Source organism: Mus musculus, chromosome 1 (genome assembly GCF_000001635.26).
Source record: "Mus musculus strain C57BL/6J chromosome 1, GRCm38.p6 C57BL/6J".
NCBI lineage: Eukaryota > Metazoa > Chordata > Mammalia > Rodentia > Muridae > Mus > Mus musculus.
This window is the reverse complement of record NC_000067.6, coordinates 86,553,118-86,580,149: the sequence shown is the minus strand read 5'-3', so window position 1 is coordinate 86,580,149 and position 27,032 is coordinate 86,553,118. Positions and strand designations below refer to the sequence as shown.

Genomic DNA, 27,032 nt, shown 5'->3' with positions numbered 1-27,032 from the left:
GAGTCTGAGGCCAGCCTGGTCTGCAAATCGAGTTCCAGGACAACCAGGGCACACAGAAAAACCCTGTCTCAAAAACCAAAAAGAAAGAGAGAGTGTGTGTGAATCAGCCACTTAAGTAATGATGTGAGTGCTTCAGGAAACAGGCTTTCAGGGAAAGCTTGACCGGAGCTGATTAAATTATAAAGCAAAGGGAAATAGCCACATAGCAGTTAGCACAGGAGGAATAGAGTGCTCATCCTCCGGTGTCCTTTGTTGACATCTGAAAATGAAAAGACGGAAAATGGGGCTGGAGATACAGCTCAGTAGTTAAAAACTTAAGGATGTGAATTGCTCCTGTAGAGGGCCTGGGTTTGATCCCCAGCACCCACAGGCAGTTGGTTAACTGAATTCCAAGGATCTAACACCCTCTTGCACCTGCCCATATGTGGCACATATAAACTCATGTAAGCACACACACACACACACACACACATATATATATATACACACACACACATATAAGTAATAAGTTTTTAAAAGAGAAAGAAAACAGGAACTAGATGGCTTTTCATTCCCATTTTTTAAAAAAGATAATTTTATGTTAGAAACAACTTGATCATTCACCACTTTTGGTTGGATAATTTTTCTCTGAACTGTTTTCAGATTGTTTCTTTAAAAAAATTGTATTTACTATTTCCTTAATTACTTTCTGTTGCTATGATGAGACACTGTGACCAAGGGAGGAACTTAGAGAAAAAGGGGGCTTATGGTTTCAGAGGGTTAGCGGCTGTGACCGCCATGATGGGGAGCCTGGCAACAGGTAGGCAGACATGGTACTGGACCTTATATCTAATCCACAAATACTAGGCTCAAACTGCTAACTGAAACCTTGAGGGTTTTTGAAAGCCCAAAGGCCAATTCCCAATGACACACCTCCTCCAACAAGGCCACACCTCTTTGCCTCTTTTTTTTTTAAGATTTATTTATTGTTTTATTTAAGTACACTATAACTGTCTTCAGACACAAGGGAAGAGGGCATCAGATCTCATTACAGATGGTTGTGAGCTATCATGTGGTTGCTAGGAATTGAACTCAGGACCTCTGGAAGAGCAGTCAGTGCTCTTAACCACTGAGCCATCTCTCCAGCCAAAGGCCACACCTCTTAATCCTCCCCAAACTGTTCCACAAACTGGGGAGTAACCAAACATTCAAATATATGAACTTCTGCAAACCATGCTCATTCAAAATAACACATTACTATTAAAGAAAAAAGCACCATTATATTCTCCCATCAACAATACTCAATTTTGCATGTCGACTTTTTTTATTTTTGAAAATCTTATTTCATTGAAAAGAAAATGATAAATTTTAATTTGTATTTCTGCATCTTCTACTCTCTGGAGAAATAATAAAGCATAGTTATATGTTATTTTATATACATAGCACAGTTAGAACATAGTTAATGCTAAACTAGCTAGGTGTTGGAGGCACTTGCCTTTTAACTCCCGTGCTTAGGAGATGGAGACAGACAGATCTGAGTTCAAAGCCAGCTTAGCTTACCTGGTTTATATAGCAAGTTCTAGACATTCCAGGGCTACGTGGTGAGGGCTGTCTCAGAAAGAGAAGAGGAAACTGTATTGAAGTGAGGAGCTACACTAACTGCCTTGCATGCTAGTCCTGTGTTCCTGAAGCAGTTCCTCTAAACCTCTGCCTCAGTCTTCTTAGGGAGAAAATAGAACTAACAGCACCTGTCTTAAAGGTCTTTTGAAACATGAAATGAATTGGTCTCTAAACCTTTGGAAAAGCACCTGATAACCAGTGAGTCTTATGTCTTGGCAGTTGCAAATTTCATTTTTCTCAATTTTCTTCTCTGAATTGTTTTTTTTTTTTTTTTTTTTTTTTAAAAACACTTGCTAACCTAGGCTCCATTGCCTTAAACTTTTTTTTTTTTTTAAAGATTTATTTATTATATGTAAGTACACTGTAGCTGTCTTCAGACACACCAGAAGGGGGAGTCAGATCTTGTTACGGATGGTTGTGAGCCACCATGTGGTTGCTGGGATTTGAACTCTGGACCTTCGGAAGAGCAGTCGGGTGCTCTTACCCACTGAGCCATCTCACCAGCCCCTTCTCTGAATTGTTAATGTTTACCCATTTTACTATTTTTTTTCATATTAGCCCCTTGCCTAACATGTCTAATGTGTCTGTTTTGTCATAGTATACTGTTTAAAGCTTTTTCTGTAGTTTTGGCTTGGGCTTTTTTGGGCTTTTTTGGTTTTGTTAACACTAGAGATTGAAGCTAGGCACAGATCACTTGCTAGGCAAACAGTCTGCCCAGCTGAATCCTCAGCTTTCCTTTTACCTGTTTGTTTGTTTGTTTGTTTGTTTATCCTCTGGCAAATTCCTGCATGAATATAATACATTCCAGTCACACTCGTTCCTTTCTCTCTTCTCCCTGCTGTCCCCATCAAGTATCCACACCACTATCATGTCTTTTTGTTTTACTTTCCATTTTTTGTGACTTATTCACTGAGTTTAACCAGGGCTGCCCAGTGGGCATGCTTGAGTTACTCACACCAGAGGAGGGCTGCACATCAGTGGCTACACCACTGAAGACAGCGACTTCGTTCCCAAAAGCTCATCGTATCTCTTTCAATCATTTTTACAATTTATACTTTGAGACAGAGTCACACTGAGTAACCCAGACCGACCTTGAACTCGCTCTGTAACCTCAGCAAGCCTTGAACTAGTGGTCTTTGTTCTTCAGCCTCCCAGGAAGCTAGAATTTTTTTTTTTTTTGATTGAACAGAATTCTTTTTTAACTTTTTTTTTTAATATATATCATCTATAGCTTCCATTTGGCTTTTGCATTTTTGTCTTATTTAAGAAAATCTTGGGGCTGGAGAGATGGCTTAGTGGTTAAAGGTACTAACTGCTCTTCCAAAAGACCCAGGTTCAAATCCCAGCACCTACATGGCAGCTCACAACTGTCTGTAACACCAAGATCTAACACTCTCACATAGACATACATGCAGACAAAACACTAGTACACATAAAATAAAGGGAAATATATTTTTTAAAAAATACTTCAAGGAAGATCTCCCTAATATATTCTGGTTCAGCTTGTATAAATACTTTACCTATTTTGAGTCTTAATCCAATTTTGGGGGCTTTACAGAAGCAGAGGGTATTGTGGCTGTTGTTGTTGTTGTTGTTGTTGTTTAAGGAGCTGGTGATCTCTCTTATCCTGAGATTAATCAAATAGCCTGCTTCTTATTTTCAGTACTTAACCCTTTAATCCTCTGAAATGTATTTATACTTATAGTGTGTGGTAGGAATAAGCTGTTAGGAAAGTCAGTTACCCCAGGAACATTTACTAGCTACTTAAACCACCCTACTTCCATTGTTTTGGAATATTGTCTTTGTCATGTAACAATTTCCATAAGACATGAGTTTCTTTTAGGATATTGTTTCATTTATTTCTTGCTCATGCCTGTGCATGCTTAAGGGTAATCACCTAGTTTCACAGTGTGGTTTAATACAGTGTCAAAGTGATTGCCATGACATGAGTATGGATCTCTAAAGTCATAAAGTCCCAAGTAAATATTTGTGTCCCTTCTACTCAAAGGAAGCTTTTCCCCTATGTCCATTATAGCTATCCAATAAGCATGAATAATATTGCAAAACTTAGATTTTGTTTGTTTGTTTGTTTGATTTTGTTTTTCGAGACAGGGTTTCTCTGTGTAGCCCTGGCTATCCTGGAACTCACTCTGTAGACCAGGCTGGCCTCGAACTCAGAAATCCACCTGCCTCTGCCTCCCAGAGTGCTGGGCTTAAAGGTGTGCGCCACCACGCCCGGCTGCAAAACTTAGATTTAACTAAGAGAATTCATATAAAGCTTTGAATTTGTTATATTCCTTCAAAACAGGATGTTGTTCTCTTAGCATCTCCACCCCCATCTCTTCTTACCTGTTTTCAGCTCATACACATTAAGAGTCTTCTATTTCTTTGTTAAAAGAATGACATTTCCGCCGGGCATTGGTGGTGCACACCTGATATATTGTAAATCCATGTTCCCCATTTATTTCTTTTAACAAAGGTCTTTTGGGTGGCGATTATGTTCAGGGTATTCTGCACTGGAAGTCTACAAAATTAATGAACAGTCGTGCCCCCCACCCCTTAATTCTGCTTAGAATGAATGTCTTTAGCATGATGTTACTAGCTAGGTCTGGTGGTTCAGGCCTGTAATCCCAGCTAAATCCAAGGCCTTCTGGGGCAACTTGGTCTCAGAGTAAGCATGTAAAATAAAATACAAAGAGGCTAGTAAAGAGCAGTCACCTAGGTTCCATCTTTATTACTAAAGTACTTTAAATGGTGTCTTGTTTTGCTGTTAAATTTTATTACAGTATTTTAATGTTTTTAGTGTAGTTTGCTAATTTAGCTAATATCTACAGTTACTTGCTTTTATAAATCTTAGAGAATTGTTTTAAAATATTTTTACTTAGCTTATCATGTTCATAATTTCCAAAGATAGGTACTGTTGATTACTTTCAATGATATACATTTATCATAGTACTTTTTGTCTGAGACTGGGTCTTTGTTTTCCAGGCTAGTGTCAAATTCCTAAACATAAGACATCCTTCCCACTTAAGCATCCCAAATGCCTGAGACTACAGCCTAGTTCACCATAGAACTCTCATAGTGACAGGCTTCTCATATAGCTCTGACTAGATTATTTTACCTCCTTGGGTAATTTTTCATTGGTATAAATGTGAACCTTAATAAGTTAATATGGGGGCAGTGAGATGGCTCAGTGCTGCCAACCCAGAGCTAGCCCCAGGACCCACTTGGTAGAAAGAAATGAGCCTGCATAAATTTTCCACTGACTTCCATGTATGTGTACATGTGCACACACAAACACACATATAAACTTAAGTAAGTAAAAAAAAAAAAACAAATAAAACAGACTGTCAGAGATGATGTTTTAAGATCTCATTATCTTTAATTCACTGGAAAATTGCTGTGGTAGAATCTATGTATATATGGTTTTGCTTTTGTTTTTGTTTTGAGTCAGGATTTTTCTACATAGCTGTAGCTGTCTTAAAACTCACTATGTAGACCAGGCTGGCCTTGAACTCACAGAGAGCCTCTTGCATCTGCCTCATAAGTGCAGGAATTAACGGGCCATGCCCAATAGGTTGTTGTTGTTGTTACTTAATTATCTCCATTTACTTATATTTTAGAACTTAATATAATGTTCAGATAGAATATAAATTAAAATAAACATTTGACTTAAGAAAAAGATATATTGAATACTTCTAAAGGAAAGACCAATGAATAAATGAAGGCATATTCAGCCTTATTAAAACTGTCTTCTTATTGAACAGTAACTTGTTTTCAACCACTTTAGAGGGAGAGGAACACTAACTTCCTCTCTTATGTGTGTATGTGGAGCCTCTATAGAAAGTACTTGATATCTATCAAAATTTTGTGTGTAACGGCTGTAGCAAGTAGAACAGGCTGTACGACTGTAGATTCAGACTTGCTACCTGCAGCCTTATGACCTTCAACACAACACTCACTCACTGTGCCCCAGTTTCCATAACTCATATCCCCAAAGGATTGTTACAAGAATTAAATGAAATTTCAGCCAGTAGTGGTGGCACAGGCCTATAATCCCAACACTTGGGAGGCAGAGACAGGTGGATCTTTGTAAGTTCAAGACCAGCCTGGTCTACAGAGTAAGATCCAGGATAGCTAAAACTACACAGAGAAACCCTGACTTGGGGAAAAGAAAATAGGAAGAAAATAAAAAAGGCACAACTGCTGATAGGGATTATCTTAGGGTCTTGGTCCAAGAATTAGATGAAATTAAAGTTTAACACAGTACTCAGCATGCATAAGTAATAACTGCAGTTATTCAGTCTATTCATAATTATGAATAATAATAGTAGTGAACCAGGGATATAGCTCAGCTAATTGAGTGCTTGCCTAGTGTGTGTGTGGAGCCCTGACTTGATTTTCCAGTACATATAAGCCATATCAAGGTCCCAGCACCTAGGAGGCAAAGGCAGGAGGATCCAAAGTTCTAGGTCATCTTAGCTGTATATTGAATTCAAGGTCACCATGGATTGCAGGAAACCCTATCTCAAAAAACAGTAACACTAGTGCTAATATCCTCTAGAACATAAGGTAATGTCTTTAGGTGCGCACGTCTGTGAATACAGGTAGCAGCCAGAGGTCAGTCTAAAGAGTTGATTCTCAAGCACCAATATCAAGTGGTCCACCTTGTCTGAGACAGGATCTAGAACTCGCCAGTTGGCCTAGGGGAGGTGGTCAGGAGCCCCCTGTTTCCTTCCTTCCAATACTTGTATTGCAAGCCTGTGCCACCATGCCTTGCTCTTTTGTGTGGGTTCCAAGATCAGAACATGCTTGCTTCTTACATGCTTGCCTGGCAAGCACTTTACCAGCTGAGCTATTTTCCCAGCCATAAGAATTCCTTCTGTTTTTACAATTATTTATATTTATGTATATGTGTGAGTGCCTACATGTGTGTATTCCCACTTGTGTATCTGGTACCCTCAGTGTCCAGAAGAGGGTGTCTAATCCCCTGAAACTGGAGTTAGGTAGTTGTGAGCCACTTGATATTGGTGCTAGGAACCAAGCCTGGGTCCTCTAGAAGAGCAGCAGTGTTGTTAACCACTGAGCCATCTCTTCAGCCCCCACTCATATTTCATTTGAGAATTATTCTTTTCTGTTGTACTTACATCCTCTATGTTTTTATTTTTTCCTCATCTCTTAAATTCAGGGGCAGCCTGGGATAAGAAAGGTAATTTTAACAACTAGTCACCTAGAAGGGGAAAGATACTTCTTGGGAAGTATTTAAATTGCAAATGGCTATCTACTTTTTAATATTATATTTCATTGTATGTATCTGCCTGGATGTGTATTAAAGTATTCCTACATTAGCCTCTGGAGGTCAGAATAGTGTGTCAGATCCCCTGGAACTAGAGCTACAGGCAGCTGATAGTTACCATATGGGTGCTGGGAGTTGAAGCCTGGTCCTCTGAAGAGTAGTAAGCACTCTTAGCTACCGAGCCATCTCTCTAGCACCAAATAGGTATATTCTTGATTTCACTTTTTTTGTTTCCATTTTAAACATAGACTGTAGTAAAGAAAAGGCTAATCACAGGAATACAGTTAGCGACTTTGATCATGATCATATAGAAGAGCTTGTTACTCAGAGCTAATAAGCACAACATTATGGGCCATTAGGTTTTTACAGCAAAATTACTCACAGAACGTATCCATCTTCAAATGAGCAGCCCAGACTGCCTTATAAATGAGAAAGAAGTGAGAATGCCTCACACAATCCCTTAGACCACAGCACACATAAATGAGTGTGTAGTGGTAGTATTGAGAAGACTAATGTCAGTAGGTCCAGTTATTTCCACTTCCCTCTGGAATCTTGTCCTTAAACATGTGAAAAGTATCAGATAAAAACTATATGTGGACCAAGCAGAGGTGGCACATGCCTTTAGTCTCAGCTCTCAGGAGGCAGAGACAAATGGATCTCTGAATTAAGAGGACTGCTCCACAGAGTGAGTTCCAGGACAGCCAGGGCTATACAGACAAACCCTACCTCAAGCAGCAGCAGGAGGAGGAGGGGGAGGGGGAGGAGGGGGGAGGAGGAGGGAGGAGGAGGGAGGAGGAGGAGGAGGAGGAGTCTTGAGGCAAAGTGGCACAACCCTTTGATCCCAGGATTTCGGAGGCAGAGGCAGGTAGATTTCTGTGAGTTCAAGGCCAGCCTGGTTTACGTAGAGAATTCCAGGACAGCCAGGGCTACATGGAAAAATCCTGCCTGAAAAAAATAAGATGAAGTAATTGAAAATAGAATTAAAACCAATCTCTGACCTCCTCAAGACTTGTATAAGAGAGATGGGAAGAATAACAGCACAGCATGGTAAGTGCACAGCATTATCCTAAGTGCAGTAGAAATGCAGAGTGATTGCTGCTGGGGGCGTTCTGGAAGGCTTCAGAGTTGTCATCTAAATAGAGTCTTGAAAGATGAGTAGGTGTTAAGGAGTCTAATCTTTAGATACTGGGGAGTAGCAGCAACACGATGGCAGGCACAGTGCAGAGGAGCATTTCGGGCATGAGCTGGAGCCAAGCAAAGGAGCCTAGAGATCAAAAGTCCTTAGAGGATTGGAGTGGGAATTTCAGTCCGTGAATATGAGACACTATACTGAGAGTCTATGACAGTTTACACATTAGTACTGATCTTAAGAGTAATATCTAAGGAAACAAGATGAACTATGATCTGTCAATATTAGAGGATTGATAGAGGAATTAAAGTCAGCAAATATATTATTCAAGAAATCTGGTGACAAAACCAAGTTTAGGAGGTAGCTTGAGTTAAGGTTATGACTGGTGGGTGTGTGGGTGGGTGTGAATTTCAGTGGTCAAGCTCTAGCCTAGCTTGCATGAGGCCAGAGATTACCCCCACCCCACCCCCAGCACTGAAGAAATCAAGAGGAGTTCAGTTAAACAGTAAGAGTCACTTTCTCAGTTGTCTAACTGTATTGCATCATTTATTATCTGTAAGCACAGATTATGGTTGCTCCAGTTGACTCGGAAGGATATTATGAAATTACACCATCCCACTTTAAACACCGTAGCTCTTCAAATGTATTTGTGCTTGTTGTTGTTATTACAGTCATTTATTTAACTTCAGTCTAAAGCTTAAAATTGCTTTTGCAAATTTATACATTTCATGTTTCAGGATGCCAAAAAGGCCAGAGACTCATTGATTTTCCTTTATACTGTCTTACACCTCTAAAAGCGTCTGTTCGTCAGGCTGGGACGTAGTTGTCATGCAGTGAAAACAGAACTGTAGAACCATCTTTCGCTTTCCATTTCCTATTTATTTATTTATTTATTTATTTATTTATTTATTTATTTGAGGGGCAAGATGAGGCTCCCAAGTGTGGATTACAACTTGTGAGCTCAGACCTCTTGGTTTTTTATTTATTTGTTTGGTATTTGTGGAACAGGAGTTTTTTGTGTAGTCCTGGCTGTCCTGGAACTTGCTCTGTAGACCAGACTGGCCTTGAACTCACAGAGAGCCATCTGCCTCTACTTCCTATATACTGAGATTAAAGGTGTATCTCACTACTGATCAGCCTTTTTACCTTTTTTAAGGGTTATAATATAAGGAAATTGATGCCCTTCTCAGAACTATAGCTCTTTTTTTTTTTAAGTTAGGTAAAGTTCAAGAATCACTGGATATAGATTTTGGTGACATTCAAGAACACAATTCTTTGCCTTCAAATAAGGTGAAAGAATTAATCTTTGGGGAACATGCCCCTGAAAGGGGGCATATGTTATCTCTTCTATCTGGAAGTGCTGGGATACAAGCAAGGCAAAGCTAGTCGGTAAGAGTCTTTCAGATGTGTCTCTTCTGGCTTGTCTGATGCCAGTTTCAGGTGCTTAACTGTAGGTCAGTACAGTCGTTGACTCTAGAAAAAGAAATGTTTGTTTCATTGTCTGACTTGGCTAATGAGAAGACTGTGTTATGTTTCAAGTGGTGATCTCTTTCTCATTACTAAGTTACTTGCCTGCACTGTTCCCAGGCCAGTCTGGATTTAGATTGTCTCTTTTCCAAGCACAGCAGCATTGCCAAAGCAAGAGTATTATTTCACAGTGATACCACCATTTGTTACAGCATATTAAGTTCCAAGGATGCTGAGGCCTGCGTTCTCAGGGACACATTTATATTTTCTCTCCATGTCTCCTATAAGTGGGAACATTGCTGGGAAATTATTGAGTAGAGAAGTTGGTTTCATTATATGTCAATTAGAATTGGCTTTCAAGAATGTACTAAAACAGCAAGATTTCACAGTAATTTAAGGCACTTGCTACCAAGCCTAGCCATCTGAGCTTGGTCCCCCAGGATCCCCAAAAAGGAAGGAAATAACTGAGTCTTACAAGTTGTCCTCTAACTCTACCTATGTGTACATGTGTATTTGTGTACACACATACATATGCACACAGGATAAATGAAGGAACTCTGAAAGTTTTTCATAAGTGGGGCTGGGGCCTGGAGAGATGGCTTAGTGGTTAAGATCACTGGCTGCTTTGCTAGAGGACATGGGTTCACAGCTCCCACACATGGCCTTACAGCTGTCTGTACCTCCAGTTCCAGATCATCTGACCCTTTTTCTGCTTTCAGGAACTATACCAGGAATGTACACAGTATATAGACATATGTGCAATCAAAATACCAATATACATAGAATAAAATAATAATTAAAAAAAATAAAATAAATCTTAAAAGAATGCCCTAAAGGATCTGTCCTATGTAGCAAACCTAGGGCAGAAACCGCATGAGGTACTGACAGAGTAGGTATACAAGCAAGGAGGTTCAGGTAGAGAAGAAAGCATCACAACCAGAAAGTGGAAGTGCAGAGCAAAGGACAGTTTTGCTGTGATGAAATGCTCAGGATGCCACCAAATAGAAACCTCCTTTGTTCACTGCCAGGCACTGTAGCTACTTCCACCCCAAAAGAATGAGCAGAAAGCTTTTCTTTATGCCAGTGACCTTGGTATGGAAGCTTTGCCTCGTACTGCTTTGGTCTGCAGTGGTAGACATTAGCATATGTCATTATATGCCTAGTCAGCCATTTTGAAAAAAAAAAATCTACTTACCTTGAAATTACTCAGAGCCACATGCCCATATATAATTTACAAGTACTCTGCCAAGTCATGAATTCAGGCCTAATGCAGAAAAGGCTTTTAAGTTCTGATGTGTTTTACCTACAAATCAGCTGATGGATTTAGCTGTTCTTCATAAAGACAGTGGGTGGTCAAGGTTTTTTGAGTTTGTTTTTAGATTTTTTTTAAGATTTATTTATTATATGTAAATACACTGTAGCTGTCTTCAGACACACCAGAAGAGGGCATCAGATCTCATTACGGATGGTTGTGAGCCACCATGTGGTTGCTGGGATTTGAACTCAGGACCTTTGGAAGAGCAGTTAGTGCTCTTAACCACTGAGCCATCTCTCCAGCCCCCTTTAGATTTTTTTTAAGTGTATGTGTCTGTGTGTGTCTGTGTGTGTGTGTGCATGTGCATGCAGGAACTCACAAAGGCCAGATGCTCCTTAGAGCTAGATTTATAGGCAGTTGTGTGTCTGATGTGTGTGCTGGGAATTGAACTCTGGTTCTCTGCAAAGCAGTATTCACTCTTAACTGCTAAGGCATCTCTCACACCCCCCTGGTTAGTTATTTTACAGGGCACTGGTCTGATTTCCTCTTCTACAACCTGCTGATCCCCGAAGCAGCTCCCCTGGTCTGCTTCTTAGACACTCTTGAATAACCCTTGCTTTCTGGTTGTTAACCTGAAGGAGAGTTCCCATCAACCTTCTGACTTGCTCTGTGATGTTCTCTTGTGTTTCAGCACATATTTGAGTCTCTTGTGTTGAGTGCTAAGATAAGATGATCAATAAACCTGGGTGGAATTTGATTTACAAACTCACACTGTGTATACATACACGTTCTACAGTGCAGGGTCAGTGGGGCACTGAAGCAGACATCACTCTAGAGAATGGAGTGTGTGGCTGAGCCTAACTAAGCCCAGCAGCTTTCTCTGGTAAGCCTTCATTTTTCAGCCTGACTTTTTGTTTTGTTTTGTTTTGTTTTGTTTTGTTTTGTTTTGTTTTGTTTTTTTCGAGACAGGGTTTCTCTGTATAGCCCTGGCTGTCCTGGAACTCACTCTGTAGACCAAGCTGGCCTCGAACTCAGAAATCCACCTGCCTCTGCCTCCCGAGTGCTGGGATTAAATGCCCGGCTCAGCCTGACTTTTAAAGCAGCTTGTTAACCTGCTAACCTGTTGCCTGTGATTTTTCTGTCCCCTGCCAAACTGTCATCTTTTTTACAATACTTCCTATTGTATTATCTCTTCTGTTGTCTTTTTAACTAGTTTTTTTTTTTTAATAAATTCTGGCATGGTGGCACATGCCTTTAATCCCAGCACTTGGGAAGCAGAGATAGGCAATTTCTATAAGGTTGAATACAGCCTGGTCTACATAGGAGGTTCCAGGACAGCCAGGATTATATAGAGAAACTTGTCTCATAAAAATAAAATTCTCTTTTAGGATTTGCATGATAGGTTAACAGGTAAAGGTGTCTGCTGCCAGGTCTGGCAACCTGAGTTCAATCCCTGGGCCCTGCATAGTGGATGGAGAGAACTCACTTTTATAGATTGTCCTCCAACTTCCCCACATATGTGCACATGCCTGTGTGTGTGTGCGTGCGCACACACAAAATAAATAATCTTAATTAATATGCCCTTGACCTACTTATAAAACCTGAACTATATGTGTTCCGTAGATAGGAGACAGACCTTGTCAAGAGCAGAAAAGAAAAAGAAGAATATGCTGTCTGTTAACTTCTTATCCTTCACCATAAGCATGGTTAGTACTGACCAGGCAGGCCAGAGGTGGATACATAGACTTGGAAATGACTGAGAGGGTGAAGACTGCAGACTGCTGTGCCACAGGAACCTCCTCACTCTTACCACCCCACTGACTCTCTTAGCAAGACAGATAGAGTCAGTCTATCCCTGAATATATTCTTAAGAAACAGTTTTGGTCTTTAGTACTTTTAGTGCTTATCTGAGCTAGCTCTCTAGAGCAGACCTATGTCTGACCAGGCTTGGTTTCAGGTACTGAGCCCCTACTGGAGCCAGTGTAAGATGACCCATTCTGCCAGATGCTTTCCTCCTGAGATTTCCTGATCTCCTCTTTATCTTCTCGTAACATTATCCAAAGAAGGTAAGAGGTCTTTTTTACCAAAATCTTTGTTACAAACAAACTTCCATATCAACTAAGGTAGTTTCAGGTTGTTTTACAAAATTAAATTTCCAGTTTAAAAAATGAAATTGTAAGTTCTTGAATACCCCTGAAATAATGTAAGCTTGTGGTCTCATTCAAGGTATAGAAAAGCAAGAAAGCTACTTTTAAATCATCAAACACAATAGTACTCAAAGAAGATCATTATTTGGAAATATTTAAGCTCAAGTATTTAAATATAGCTTATAATAAGGAAGTTTTGTTGTCGTGAGTAGAATTTTTGTTACCTGTATGAATCTCTATAGTTTCAGTAGTTTCGTGTTCTCTACTAATCATTTCACAAGAGAATGATTTTAGAAAGGAACAGAGGGCCATTCCCATCTAGGAGTCTGCTTGCATTTCTCACCTTCAGTTTTCCTACCCTTGATGGCTTGTCTTCACCAAGGGACCCAGGACCCTGCAGCTGCACTCTCTTCCCTGGGGAATTCAGTGTAGACAGACTTGTTTATCTAGATGCCACCTGTGCTGTTTCTTAGCTGCAGTAGATTCTGTACTATAGTTTCTCTCTCTGGGACAAATGGCATGCAGGAAGCTGGAAGTGTCATAGATGCTAAGAGCATAGCCATTGGAATCAGTCAGTGGAAAGCCAATTTTAGAACTAAGCTCTTAGGTTAGTTAATGAAGTATTTATCTAACATGAATGAAACCCTAGGTTCAGTCTACAGCACCATCTAAAACAGGGTCTAGTGGTTTATGCCCGTAATCCAAGCACTTGGGAGGTAGAGACAGAAGGATCAGAAATTCAAGACCACTCTAAGCTACAGAAAACCCTGCCACCAAAAAATAAGTAAGGCTTTACCACTCACTGGTTTTGAAACCAGTAAGTTTGAAACTTTCATCTTGGAGCTGAAAGTTGCTCATCAAATAGGGATCATAATTATGCCTATTTCAGAGGATTATGAGGAGGAGTCTGATAAACATGGATAAAAGCTTATAGCTCACTAGCTGGCACTCCGCACCTATTAGCCATCATTTATACAGTAAATAGGAACTTGAAAGATGTCCGTTTCTGCCAGGGACTCTTATCATCTTGTATAGGATGATCACCTGATAACAGAATTCCTTCTCATTTCAGTCTCTCCTGTTCATTTAAACAAATCTTTTTGATACATGTGATAACCATGTTATGTAATTTCTCTGGATATTTTTTCAGAAAAGTTTTAATTGTTTTAAGAATTAGAGAAATATAAATACCTTCTGGTTAATTTGTGACCATTTTTATACTATTTGTTGTTCTATATGTTATGCATTTGTAATTTCCATGGAAAAGCCCAGGCAGTAGGCAGTTTTCTTCTTTAGTTTGTTACAGTCTGGTGCAGTACATCTAGAAGGTTAGAAAGTCACAGAAAAGTTGCCTGGAAGCTGCCAAGGGCCCCCACATCTAAGCTTCTGGGTGTTCTCTCTGCACACAGAAGAGAGGCATCCAGGCAGGTGGTTCAGTTTGTTGTTAGTTCCCAAGCACTGCCAGGGGAGACTTAACCCCCTGAGTCTCTCGTGTCCTCAGGAGGGCGTGATGGCTGGTAGTCTAGCCCATCTTCAGTGTAGTAACTGGACTGGTTCCCAGATGCATTTCTGACATGGAAGAGATTCCTGCAGGCCTCCTGCTAGCATTTCTGTATGCCTTGCTAGCTCTATAGCCAAGGGCTTGCTTTTTCTGTTTTTAAACATTTGATCATTTCTCTCACTGCCCATCTCTCTTCTCTGCCGGGCCAGCTTGCCCTTCTGTGTACATACACTGCAAAAACCACAGTGACTGCTCTCCACTCTCCCTCAAAAAAACACGCCATTCCAAACGTTTCTGATCCCTGAAACCTCCCTTCCTAGAGACGTGTTTTGTTAACGGTCCCTCCCACTTGTTCATCATCAAGGCCTCCCTATCTAGTGCTGTAGTGTATGGACTTCAGTGATGGGAATGCTTTTCTTTCTGTTCTTTAAGATAATTTTCCTTCCAGAATCACAGGGCTACTCAGAATTTGGCTTCTGGGTATTCGCTTTGGCCTCACTTGGGAACTGGTTAGAAATATAGAATGACAGTTTGTAGCTCAGACCCACTGAAGTTTGTGGTTCATGAGAGTTTAAGGAAGCCAGGCCTAATTGAGCATGCTAGCACACTTATAACTGCTTAGAAGGTTGAGGCAAGCTTAGGCCATTTTGGAAAACTTAGGGAGATCCCTGTCTTGTCTTAAACTAGACTAGAAAATGGATAAGGGTGCTAGCTCAGTGATAGAATGCCTGTCTGGCATGCTGGAGACCCTGCAGTCAATCCCCAGTACTTGGAGTACTTGTCAATTAGTAGACCCCAGCCTGGCTTTTAGTACAATCACATGGGGAATCATATAAAAAAAAATATATACACACACACATATATATATATATATATATATATATATATATATATATATATGAATGAATGAGGGAGAGTGTGTGTGTGTGAATTAGTTTGGAGCTTGGTTTTGGTTTTTTGTTTTGTTTTCCAAGACAGAGTTTCTCTGTGTAGCACTGGCTATGTCTTGGAACTCACTCTGTAGACCAGACTGCAGGCTGTGCCACTACCTCCCAGCTAATATTTATGTTTATTGTATGTATATGTGCCAGAATATGTATGTGTGTGTATATATATATATATATATATATATTTTTTTTTACAGAGACCACACAAGTGCATGAGCCTGTTGAGGTCAGAAGAGGCATTAACCAAGGTCCTCTTCTAGAGCAGTAAGTGCTCTTAACCACTGAGCATCTCTCCAGCCCCTGTACGGTGAATCCTGAAAACCAGTGATGCCTGAGCTCCACCTCCAGAGATTGTAATTTGATTGGCTTGAGTGGGGAGTTTGCAAGCTCTGATTTTAACAGGCAGCCAAAGTTGAACCATTGGTATTTATCAAATTTTTTTAAAAAGTGTCATGTGGCCCAGACAGGCCTCAGATTTGCTGTGTAACCAAGGATGTCCTTGCACTCCTGATTTCCTGCATCACCTGCAGGGGTTGTAGGCATGCTCTGCCACGTGCAGCAAAGGTTCACTTTGGAGGATTTTGTTTTGTTTGCTATTTGCAGTACTGGGGATTGAATGTAGGGCTTCATACACCCTCGGCAAGTGCTGTAGCCCAGGAATTGTTAATGGCCTTTAGATATCACCTGTGTACCACTGAAGGGAATTGTGTTTCTAATTTTCCCTTTTAAATCCTTAGTTTAGTTGGAATTGTGTTCAAGACAATTCTGAGTCTTACATAGAAAGCTAGAAAATTCCAAGCAGAACATCTTGAAAACCTTGACAGTCTGTGGTTGGTTGAGCTGCATGGTGATCCAAGGTCATCAAAGCCACTGGGGAGCAGCTCATCGACAGAGTGCTTGCCTGGCGTGCGGAGGGCTCTGGCACTGAGAAAAAGAAAAAGTAAGGGTACCCTCTTTGGCAAACCTTTGGAAGTAAGTGCCAACCTTAAAAGCCGAGATCTACTGCTAGATGAGGTGGCCACACCTTGAGAAGAAGGGTGGTCTCTGAGTTTGGGGCTAGCCTGAAGCAAAAGTTGAGTTCTAGGACATACAGGGCTACACAAAGAAACCCTGTCTTAAAAAGCCAGGAGGAAGAGGAGGAAGAAGAAAAGGAAACAATGATCTACTTAAAGTCATTCTGAGGTGGGCATGTAGCTCACTGGTAGAGTATGTATAAGGCCCTGGTTCCACCCTCCAGAACTACAAACTTCTCAGAAATGTACAGTTCCAGAAAATTTTTATTTTATTGTGTGTGCTCAAGGGCTCATTACGTGCACTGTGAGAGTGTGCCACAGACAGCACACCTGTGACAATCAGTTCCCTCCACCTGTCCACATAGGTTCATGGGATTAGACTCAGGCCATCAGACTTATGCAGCAATCATCTTTACCCACTGGGCGGTCTCACCAGCCCTCCTGCCCTAGCCTCCTGAGGGCATGGTTCACCACACCTGGCAACTGGCTTGATCAGGGGGTTGGAGAAAAGTGTGAAAGTGGGTTTGAACCTGGTCTCACTATGTAGCTCAGCCGACCTGAACTCATTATCCATGTGAGCCTTAAATTCACAGCAGCCCTCTTGCCTCAGGCTCAAACATGAGCCACCATGCCTGGCTGCTCCTCTTCCTTCTCCTCCTCTTCCCTTTTTTTTTTTTTTAAAGAAAGATCTTATATCCCAATGCAGAAAGACTTCTGGAGCTGTCCCAATAGTATATAGTATGGACAAGATGTGAGCTTCCTTGAGTGGTTTTAGTCTGAGTTTGTCTTTACCTGAAACTGTAGCCCTATCAGTTTGGCTATCTTGTCCAGGTATGCAAATGAGGAAGAAAGGAGACACCTGGGTATGGCCGAAGACTGAAAGGAGATACAGGTTAGTCAGCATGTGTTAGACACTGATAGATATCTTATCTCACAAGGCCTCCTCAGGGTGGAGCCAACTATGGCACTTTGTACTAACCTCTCTTACAGATCAGGCTTCTCACAGTGCAGTGTAATTCTCCTACCTGGTAGTTTCTCTACCTGGAGGAGACTCTGAGAACCACAGCAGAGCCTGAACCCAACATTCACGACCATTTAGCAAATGCTAGATGAATGAAATGCCCAATTAACCTTGTTATAATACAACATGGTTTGGTCAGTTTCAAATCTGAATTAATCCTACCTTTTTTAATATCAATCATAGTTTTATACCAGTAAGTTTAAACTGTAAAATAGATAAGTACACTGGAGTTTAAGAGGAAAAATGGAAGAAAACTATTGTGGACTTGTAAAATTCTATCAAAGCTTTAAGATTCAATTTTTACTTTTATTTATTTATTTATTTTTTTATTTTATTTTTGAGACGAGGTTTCTCTCTGTATCCCTGACTGCCCTGAAATTCCATTTGTAGATCAATCAGGCTGATCTCAAACTCCAAGATCTGCCTGCCTCTGCCTCCCCAGAGCCGGGATTAAAAGGTGTGCAGCTCATGGCCCTGCTTATAGTTTGTCTGTCTTTTTTTTTTTTTTTTTTTTTCTTTTCTAAACGGGTCTTGCAAGGGATGGAGGCACAGGCCTTTCTTTTTGACTGTATTAGGAGGGTCAGATTTCAACTAAAACATGTTAAGAGGTTTAGCTAAGAGACCATGTTTTTTTTAATTTTTTTCAAAGTTTGGAAATTGTAGGTGCCTAAACTAGGTGTGATGGTATGTGCCTTTCATCTCAACACTGAGGAGGCAGAAGCAGGCAGATTTCTGTAAAGTCAAGGCCACTCTGCTGTTACACAAGGTGAGCTCCAAGCCAGCCCAGCCATAGTTAAGACCCTGTCATAGATAAGCTGGATGATTGGATAGACAGGCAGGCAGGCAGGCAGGCATGCATGCATGCTTATAAATATATATCTGTATATTCCTAGATGTTGCTTTCTGACTGGAAATCAGTTTATTAACATAGATATATTATCAATAAGCTTAATTTCATGTTCATTTCAAGAAGAATCTTAGATACCTGTAGTATCTGTACATTGTAGTATAGTACATTGTCTGCACCCAGCTCAGGTCACGAACACACAGAGTAAAGCCTGTCCATCCCATGCCCTTTAACATTTGTCTTCCCAGTTCTTGAGGTTTGTTCTTTTAAACTTTTTAACTTTGGGGAGAGCTGGACTCTCCCCATCTGTCCTCAGGAGGTGTGGTTCTAACAAGAGCTTATCCCTTGTGCCTCGGAAAACTGAAAGGATAAAGAGCTTTGTGCTGATAGAAACTTGGGTTTCATTCTTGACCCTGATCTTTCTTGGAACAAAGCACAGGTTTCCAGAATGCTTTCTTTCTGAAAGTCAGAGGCTAGTGGCATTCCCTGGAGGAAAACCTGAGTTCTGGTGTCTAGGGAGCGATGTTGGAGCTGGTGACGGTGCTTGGCTCTCCCTGGGGATACCTTAGAAGGGAAGAACAAAAGAACTGGCCTATTAGGATTGTCTGATGCTGATTCATAGAAACCCTAGGACACTTTCAATCTTAAAAATAAATCAGCCCAAAGTACCACCTTCATCTTTGTTCCTCAAATTATGAGATTTTTAATAGTAAAGTTTTAATATCTCAAAACTTAGTTTTCTCATCCAGAATGTAAAGGTAGAGGTAATAAGACCCAGCAGAGTTCTGTTTTTGTAATTCAGCTAATGCAACATTTGAGACAGCATCTGTTAATGAGGTAAAGCATAAAGTATGGGGAAACAAGAGCTGGATTCTAATGCTAAATTTTTAAATATAGGAGAAAATAACTGTACAAGCCAGTTAGAAAGGCTTTGTAAGCCGGGCGGTGGTGGCACACCTTTGATCCCAGCACTTGGGAGGCAGAGGCAGGCGGATTTCTGAGTTTGAGGCCAGCAGAGTGAGTTCCAGGACAGCCAGGGCTATACAGAGAAACCCTGTCTTGAAAAAAAAGAAAGAGAGAGAGAGAGAAAGAGAGAGAGAGAGAGAGAGAGAGAGAAAGAGGGGAGGAAGGAAGAAAGAGTGAGAAAGAAAGGCTTTGTGTCAGTACAACGTGAGTGAGTGTTTTTGTGCCCTGGGTTCTCTTACTAGTTTTGTTTTGTGCAGTACAGTCCTGGGGCTGAACCAGAGGCCCAGCACATCCTGAGCAGGTGCTCTGCTACTGTGCGGCCTGCATCCCCAGGCTCTCATTAGCTTTACTACATTGAACTTTGTTTAATGTTTGCAAAAGTCATGTAAGTGTTATGTTTTAGAGTTTAGGAAAACGGCACTAAGAAGTTAAGGAACTGGAGAGGAGGCTTAGTGGTTAAGTGCACTCGATGCTCTTGCAGAAAACCTGGGTTTGGTTCTCAGCACCCATATGGTGGCACACAACCATCCCTAACTCCAGTTCCAGGATATCTGATGAGTTTTCTCATCAGACGCACGTGTGGCACAGACTCCTACTGGCAAAACAATCATACCCGTAAAATCGGTTTTAAAATTTTTGTTTTAACAAGTCCTGGAGCACGTGCTCAGGATGTGCTGGGCCTCAGGGTTCCGCCCCACGACTGGACAAAACAAAACAAAACTAGTAAGACACTCAGTGGTTAAAGACGCTTTCCAAAAAAACCTGGCAACCCAAGTTTAATCCCTATAACCCTCACAAAAGTGGGAGGAGAAAACTCTGTAAAGTGTCCTCTTGTCTCCCCAGGAACTCACCCACACAGTAATAATTTTCCAAAACAGGGTTTCTCTATATAGCCCTGGCTGTCCTGGAACTACTCTGTAGAGCAGGCTGTCCTGGAACTCAGAAATCCACCTGCCTCTGCCTCCCAAGTGCTGGGATTAAAGGCGTGCTCCACCACTTCCCCACAATAATTTTAATTGTTAAATGAAGTTAACTATTAAATGCCTGAGCCATTATTGTACACCTAGCCAAAGACTCCACATTTTGTTCCAGCTGGTGGAAGAGAGGAAGTGGAGCTGAACACAGTGGAACACTGGAATACAAATTAATAAAGAGACAGAAAGGGTGAAAAATGCCCAGTAGAAAGTATGAAAAGACTAGGAACATGGAGAGAAAGAGATACTGGTCAGTTGTTACCCTCTTTAGCTAAAACAGATGGTTTTCAAGATGAGGTAGAAACAGCCTTGTGGAGGGTGTTGATCTCTGAGTCTACTAGACCTGATCTAGAGAAAGGGGGAGGGGGTGCACCGAAAGGTTCTGAACCGGGAACTAGCATTCAGTAAGTGAGAGTTAAGAAAGACTATTCTAATGGCACTGGGTTGACATGTAGAGGGGAAAGGATGAAGGAACAAAAGCAGTTACTTTCTTGCCAAACCCCAGAGATGATATGGAAATGTCACCACCTTTCAGTGGCAGAAATATCAGGACCTGGTGTACTGTCCAGGAAGGAAGGTCACAGGGAGGGTGTGCAACAGCCAGACAGAAAGACTTGAAGAGCAAGTTCTGCACCAAAATAATCTTACTCTCATAGCAGACTAGACACCGTGAGAACAGTTTATAAATGGTCATAACTACTCCAGCCAAAAGCTTCCTGTACTCCCAAATGCCAGCTTCTCCAGGCCACAGTTATGTACCAGATATTACACAGATACATGCTCCTTGGAAAAGTTTAGGGTTTTTTTTTTCCATGTGTATGGGTCTTTTGCCTGTGTGTGTATGTGACTATGCACCACATGTGTGTCTGGTGCCCATGGAGGCCAGAAGACAGTGTCAGTCCCTCAGAACTGGAGTTACAGGTGGTTGTGGGTCACCATGTACGGGTCCTGGGAGCCAAACCTGGGTCATTTAAGAGGATAGCAGTGCTCTTAACCTCTTAGCTCTCTTCTCCAGATAGAAAATTCTTTCTTGTTGTTTGGTTAGTTTGATTATTTTTTAGAGACACAGTCTCACTATGTCACCCTGACTGTCCTGGAACTTGATATGTAAACCAGGCTGGCCTCAAAACTCAGAGAGATCCAACTGTACCTCCTGAACATTAGGAGTAAAGGCATTTCCCACCATGCCTGGCATAACTTTTAAAATTACATTTGTATGTGTGCGTGTGTACATGCACATGTGCACCAACAGGACGTACTTGTAGAGATCTGAGGACCAATTTGTGGAGTTGGATCTCCCCTCCCACATTTCTGTGAATTCTGGCACCAAACTTGGCACACCAGCCTTTCATAGAACCATTACCCACTGAGCCATCTCTCCAGCCAGCCTTTGTCTTTTTTAAGACACAATCTCTTTATGTAACTCAAGCTAGCTTAGAACATGTAATCCTTCGGCCTCCTAGTCTCCTCAGCTGAGATTTATAGGTTATGTGCTACAACATCCAGCAACTTTCTCTACCATTTCATTTTTAAATTATGTCAGACTTAAAGGAAGTTGCAGAAATAATAGTTTATTCACATGTACGCTTCAAGTGTGAAGTGTTCCTTATTGGTCATGTCTCACATCACCATAGAGTATGATCAGAACCAGGTAGTCAACAGAGGCACAGTAGGGCTGTTAACTATTGTTTTAGGGCTAGGAAGTAGCCTAGTGGCAGAGTTTTAGCAAAGTACTTATACGGCCGAAGAACCAGGCTTGGCTACCATAGGATCTTTTAAGTGAACGTGTTAAGTGAGGGGGGAGAGGGTTAGAAGTTGAATGAGGGTTAGAAGATAAGTGTGAGAAGAACGTGGTAGACTTCCTTGCCAAGCCAGATCTACAGAATGTCCTTCCCTTTATCTGAGTGATCCTTCCACATTTGCCAAGTAGCAACCACAGGATTCAGGGCGTGTCATATTACTTGGGTTACTCTGCTATTTGGCTTGCTCTGTTTCCAGGGGAAGAGCAGGGGAGGGAATCCACGGCCTCTGCTGTTGTTACCAATCAAAAGCAACCAGCTCCGTAGGCCTCCCCTGTGACTCTGACTTAAGGCAGGGGAAAATAATAGTGACAAATTGACAGAGGCCACCTTTGCCAGCTATCATTAAGTTACCATAGAACTGGAGATTCTCTTGGTCACACAGTTAGTGTTATACTGGAAATGGTTTTAGATACGGATTGTTTATCTTGCTACAAGAGGAGATACTGAAAGTAAGAAAGTGCTTATCATAAAGGGTGCTCTGTAAGCAATGACACAATTTAGATTCTGCTGCTTTAAAAGGATAAAATGCAACTCAGTGAAGAAATCAGATGGAAAGGGGCTTTAAGTGTGGAGGAGTGAAAAGGCCAGGTAGTGGTGGCAGCACACACCTTTAATCCCAGCACTCGGGAGGCAGAGGCAGGCTGATCTGAGTCCGAGGCCAGCCTGGTTTACAGAGTTCCAGAACAGCCAGAGATACACAGAGAAACCCTGTCTTAAAAAAACACAGAAGTGTGGAAGGAAACGGTATTTGTAAAGGTTATTTGTACTGAGGATTTCAGTATCTATGCTACTTATTTCTAAACTGCTAACAATCAACTCCAGGACCTGTCCAGGTATCTCAGGATGACTCTTGCTGTGATAAAGCACCATGACCAAAGCAACTTGCAGAGGAAAAGGTTTATTTAACCTACAGTTCCACATCACAGTTTATCATTGAAGAAAGGCAGAGGAGGAACTCAAGACGGCAAAAACCTGGAGTCAGGAGCTGATGCAGAGCCCATGTAGAGGCACTGCTTACTGGCTTGCTCCTCACAGCATGCCCAGCCTGCTTCTTATAGAACCTAAGACCACCTGCTCAGTTGTGGGCCCTCCGCTCCCACATCAGTCACTAATTAAGAAAATGTCCTACAGGAGCTGTAGAATTGCCTCAGTGGTTAAAAGGTTGAGAGCACTTGTTGCTCTTACAGAGGGCCTGGATTCAATTCCAAGCACCCACATGGTCATTCACAACTCTCTGATCCAGGGGATCTGAGACCTTCTTCTGATCTCTGAGGTACCAGGCACACATATGGTACATATACATACATGCAGGCAAAACACTGGTGCACATTAGGAGGAGGAAAATGCCGTACAGTTTCCCTATAGTCCCATCTTTTGGAGGCATTTCTGAACTGGGGTTCCTCCATCCAGGTGCCTCTAGCTTGGGTCAAGTTAAAGTAAAAACTAGCCCAGTTGACCCTTGTCAGCTTGACACACAAACATCACTTATTAAGTGAAGTTTCCTTTCTTGTCCCCAAGATCTCACGTTAATGTTACCATTACCACAATATAAGACATTCCAACCTTTTAAAAATTCAAACACTTAAAGAGACTTTGTATTTTTAGAGAGATTTTTGAATATTAAAAAAAAAAAGCTGGACGTTTAAGTGTTTGAAGAGTTCAAAATCTTTCAACTGTGGACTCATGTTAAACCAAAAAATATTTAAATGACCGGGCGTGGTGGCACACACCTTTGATCCCAGCACACGGAAGGCAGAGGCAGGCAGATTTCTGAGTTTGAGGCCAGCCTGGTCTACAAAGTGAGTTCCAGGACAGCCAGGGCCACACAGAAAAACCCTGTCTCAAAAAACAAAAACAAACAAAAAATACTTCTTTATTCCAAGAGAGAACCAGGGCACAGTCTGAACAAAGCAAAACCAGTTTTAGCAGTGTAAATAATTGCAGTGTATGTGATTCACTCACTATCTTTTGGGCTCCTCCAAAGGGCCTGGGTCACTTCTCTGGCTCTACTCTGCAGCACACACAGCTCGTCTTCTAGGCTCTGGCTGGCTCCACTCCACTGCTGCAGCTGTTCTTGGTGGTCGTCCCGTGGTGCTGGCATCTCCAAAATACTGGGGTCTTCTGCTGCACTTTCACCAGTAGTCTCTCCTAGGCTTCATAGCCACGATTCAAGTTCTTTTTGACTGCTTCTAAGGCTGCACTTTCTCCAATGGCCTCTCAGTGCCAAGCTTCAGCAGCTCTTCATGGCCTCTTCAGACCTTCCAAACCAGCATCATTCTTACACATTACTAAGTTCAGCTGACAGTACAAGGTTCAACATCATAGCTTGTGTGTGTTGACCCTGAGGCAACAATTCCCAGATTTCACCTGAGTGATGCTGACCTTAAACACGGCTAGTTTCTCAACACCAGCTGACCAGCATCAGTTGTCCCAGTAAAGCTAAAGTTTCACATCAGTGGTGCTGGTCTCCTGTTGATCACAGCCGATTCTTCATTTCCCATTAGTCAGAACCTAGCAAATGGCCTGTTAAAGAGTCTCTACGAGACTCTCAAACTGCCCTCTGAAACTCCGCAAGCCAGCCCTTGTTTTCATTTCTCTCAACATTCTTTCTTCCAAGCTCCTACAGAACACCCCGCTGAGCTCTTCAATACTCAGTGACTTTTCTAGCCCAATTTTCCAAAGTCTTCCACAACCCTCCCAAAAACAACATGGTCAGGTCTGTCCCAACAATAGCTCATAATCCTGGCACTGATTTCTGGTTTCAGATTACTATTGCTGTGATGAAGCACCATAACCAGAAGCAACTTGGGAAGGAAGGATTTATTTAGCTTACACTTCCACATGACACACAGTTCTTTATTGAAAGAAGGCAGAGCAGGGAGGGCAGGGACCGGAGGCAGGAGCTGACACAGAGGCCATGAAGAAGGAAGTGCTGCTTACTAGCTTGCACTTATGGCTTCAGCCTTTCTTATAGAACCCAGGACCACTGGCCAGGGTTGGGCTGAGCCCTTCCCAATCAATCACTAATTAAGAAAATGGCCTACAGCCCTGTCTCATGGAGGCATCTTAGTTGAGGCTGTTCCTCTCAGATGCCTCTAGCTTGTTGAAATTGACATAAAACTAGTCACACAGAGGAAAGTACACTGATAAGTGAGCTACATCACCAGTCGGGTTTTCTGAAACATAACATATAGAAAACAGACCAACCTTGAATTTGATATGTAACTCAGGCTGGCCCTAAACAAACAGCCCTGCCTCAGCCTCCCAAATGCTGAGCCACCACACCTGGCTCAGAATAATACTTCTTACTAGGGCATAATTGGGACACCAAGATGGCTCAGTGGGTAAAGGCACTTGCTATCAAGCCTGACCAGAATTCAATCCCCAGAAACCACATTGTAGAACAAGAGAACCAACTTCCACAAGTCATCATTGGACTCCACTTGAGTACCCACACACATACACAAATCAAATAAATGTAATTTAAATGTTTGAAATAGGGCATAAGTTTTAGAAGTTATGACCTAGGAGCTGGAGAGACAGCTCAACAGTTAAGGCAGATACTGATCTTGAAGAGAATTTGAGTTCGGTTCTAGCACTCATGTCAAGCACCTGACAGCCTCCTATAGCTTTGCCTCCAGGGAATCCTATGCTGTCTTTTGGCCAACATAATAGGACAGAACTAATACCCATGACATGACATGCACACACACCACAAAAGTGGAAAAAAAAAGCAGTTAAGGTGTACTGGGAATGTTTTGTACATTCAGGCTACTATAATGAAGTACACACACAAAAAAAATTGTTTTTAGACATGGTACTAGAAAAATGGCTCATCAGTTAAGAACATTTGCTACTTTTGCAGAAGAACCAGGTTTGGCAACTCCTAACCACCTATAACTGCAGTTCCAGGGGGAATCTGATGATCCTTTCTTGGGCACCAGTATGAGCCTACAAACACTCAGGTGCGTGTGAGCGCGCGAGCGAGAGCGCACGCACAAATAAATTGATAGGAGGGTTGGGGCAGATAAGGTGGCTCAGTGAGTGAAGGCGCTTGCTGCCAAACCTGATGACCTGAGTTCAGTCTAGTTTCTGGAACTCACATGTCAGGAAGGGGAGAACTAAGACTCCGCCCATCAGTTGTCCTCTGGCTTCCTCACATGCAGCATAACACTCACATATAAACGCACAGAATAGACAAATAAAATGAGAAAGCTTTTAGAGATGTGTGTGTTCAGATACATGCATATTGGAGAACAACTTTGAGTTCCCCAAGGCCAACATAATAGGACAAAACTGATACACGTGACATGACATGCATACCCACACACAAAAATGAGGGGAAAAAAGCAGCTAAGGTGTACTGGGAATATTTTGTACATTCAGGCTAATATAATGAAGTACAACAGATAGGGTGTCTTATACACAACAGAAATGCCTGGTGTTCTGGAAGCCAGAGCTCTGAGACAGTACCAGAATAGTTGATTTCTTCTGGATTATGGGTCTTCACAGAGTGGAAGTACAGGGAGAGTTCTCTGAAGTCCCTTTATAAAGACCAAAACCCACTCCTGGGTGCACCACTCTCATGACCTAATCGTTCTCTTCTGTCCTGGCCTGTCTCCATTCTGAGCTATAGACGGGCATTGCTAGATGCATCTTCCCACACCCCCACTCCTTCCATTGCATCTTTCTTGTTCCCTATGTGTGTGTCTCATTTCTTTTCTCTTTCCCTTCTCTGACCTCCCCACTTTCTCTTGTTCTCTTCCCTTTTCCTGGTTTCTCTCATTCTTTCCTCTTCAACCGGCCAATGAGGTTCTGGCATGTTCAGTCAACCTGTTCATTATATAGAAATTTATGTGACTGTTTCCATTTAAAACTAAGACTCCTAGAACCCATGTGTTCATCCCAAAACACCTGCGAGAAGATATTTAAAGCTCTTATAGCTTATTTCCTTCATTCACATCTCTCAAACAGACCCGGTCTCCATTCCTCTAACTCAGTGTTTCTCAACCTCCCTAAAGCTGCAACCCTTTAATACAGTGCCTCCTGTTGTCATGACCCCCAGCCC

The 27,032-nt window shown here is 41.7% G+C and overlaps 1 protein-coding gene across 4 annotated transcripts in view; it reads left to right on the top strand.

The window, feature by feature from the left end:
- Positions 1-27,032, top strand: part of Pde6d (phosphodiesterase 6D, cGMP-specific, rod, delta) — a 39,774-nt gene that overhangs the window by 2,636 nt on the left and 10,106 nt on the right. The window contains exon 1 of one of the 4 annotated variants that reach the window (XM_030252232.1): positions 11,548-11,629. The exons of the other annotated variants lie outside the window; for them this stretch is intronic. The gene's annotated coding sequence lies outside the window, so the exon portion shown is untranslated. Of the gene's footprint in view, positions 1-11,547; positions 11,630-27,032 lie in introns of those variants that run through there. 4 annotated transcript variants of the gene reach the window in all.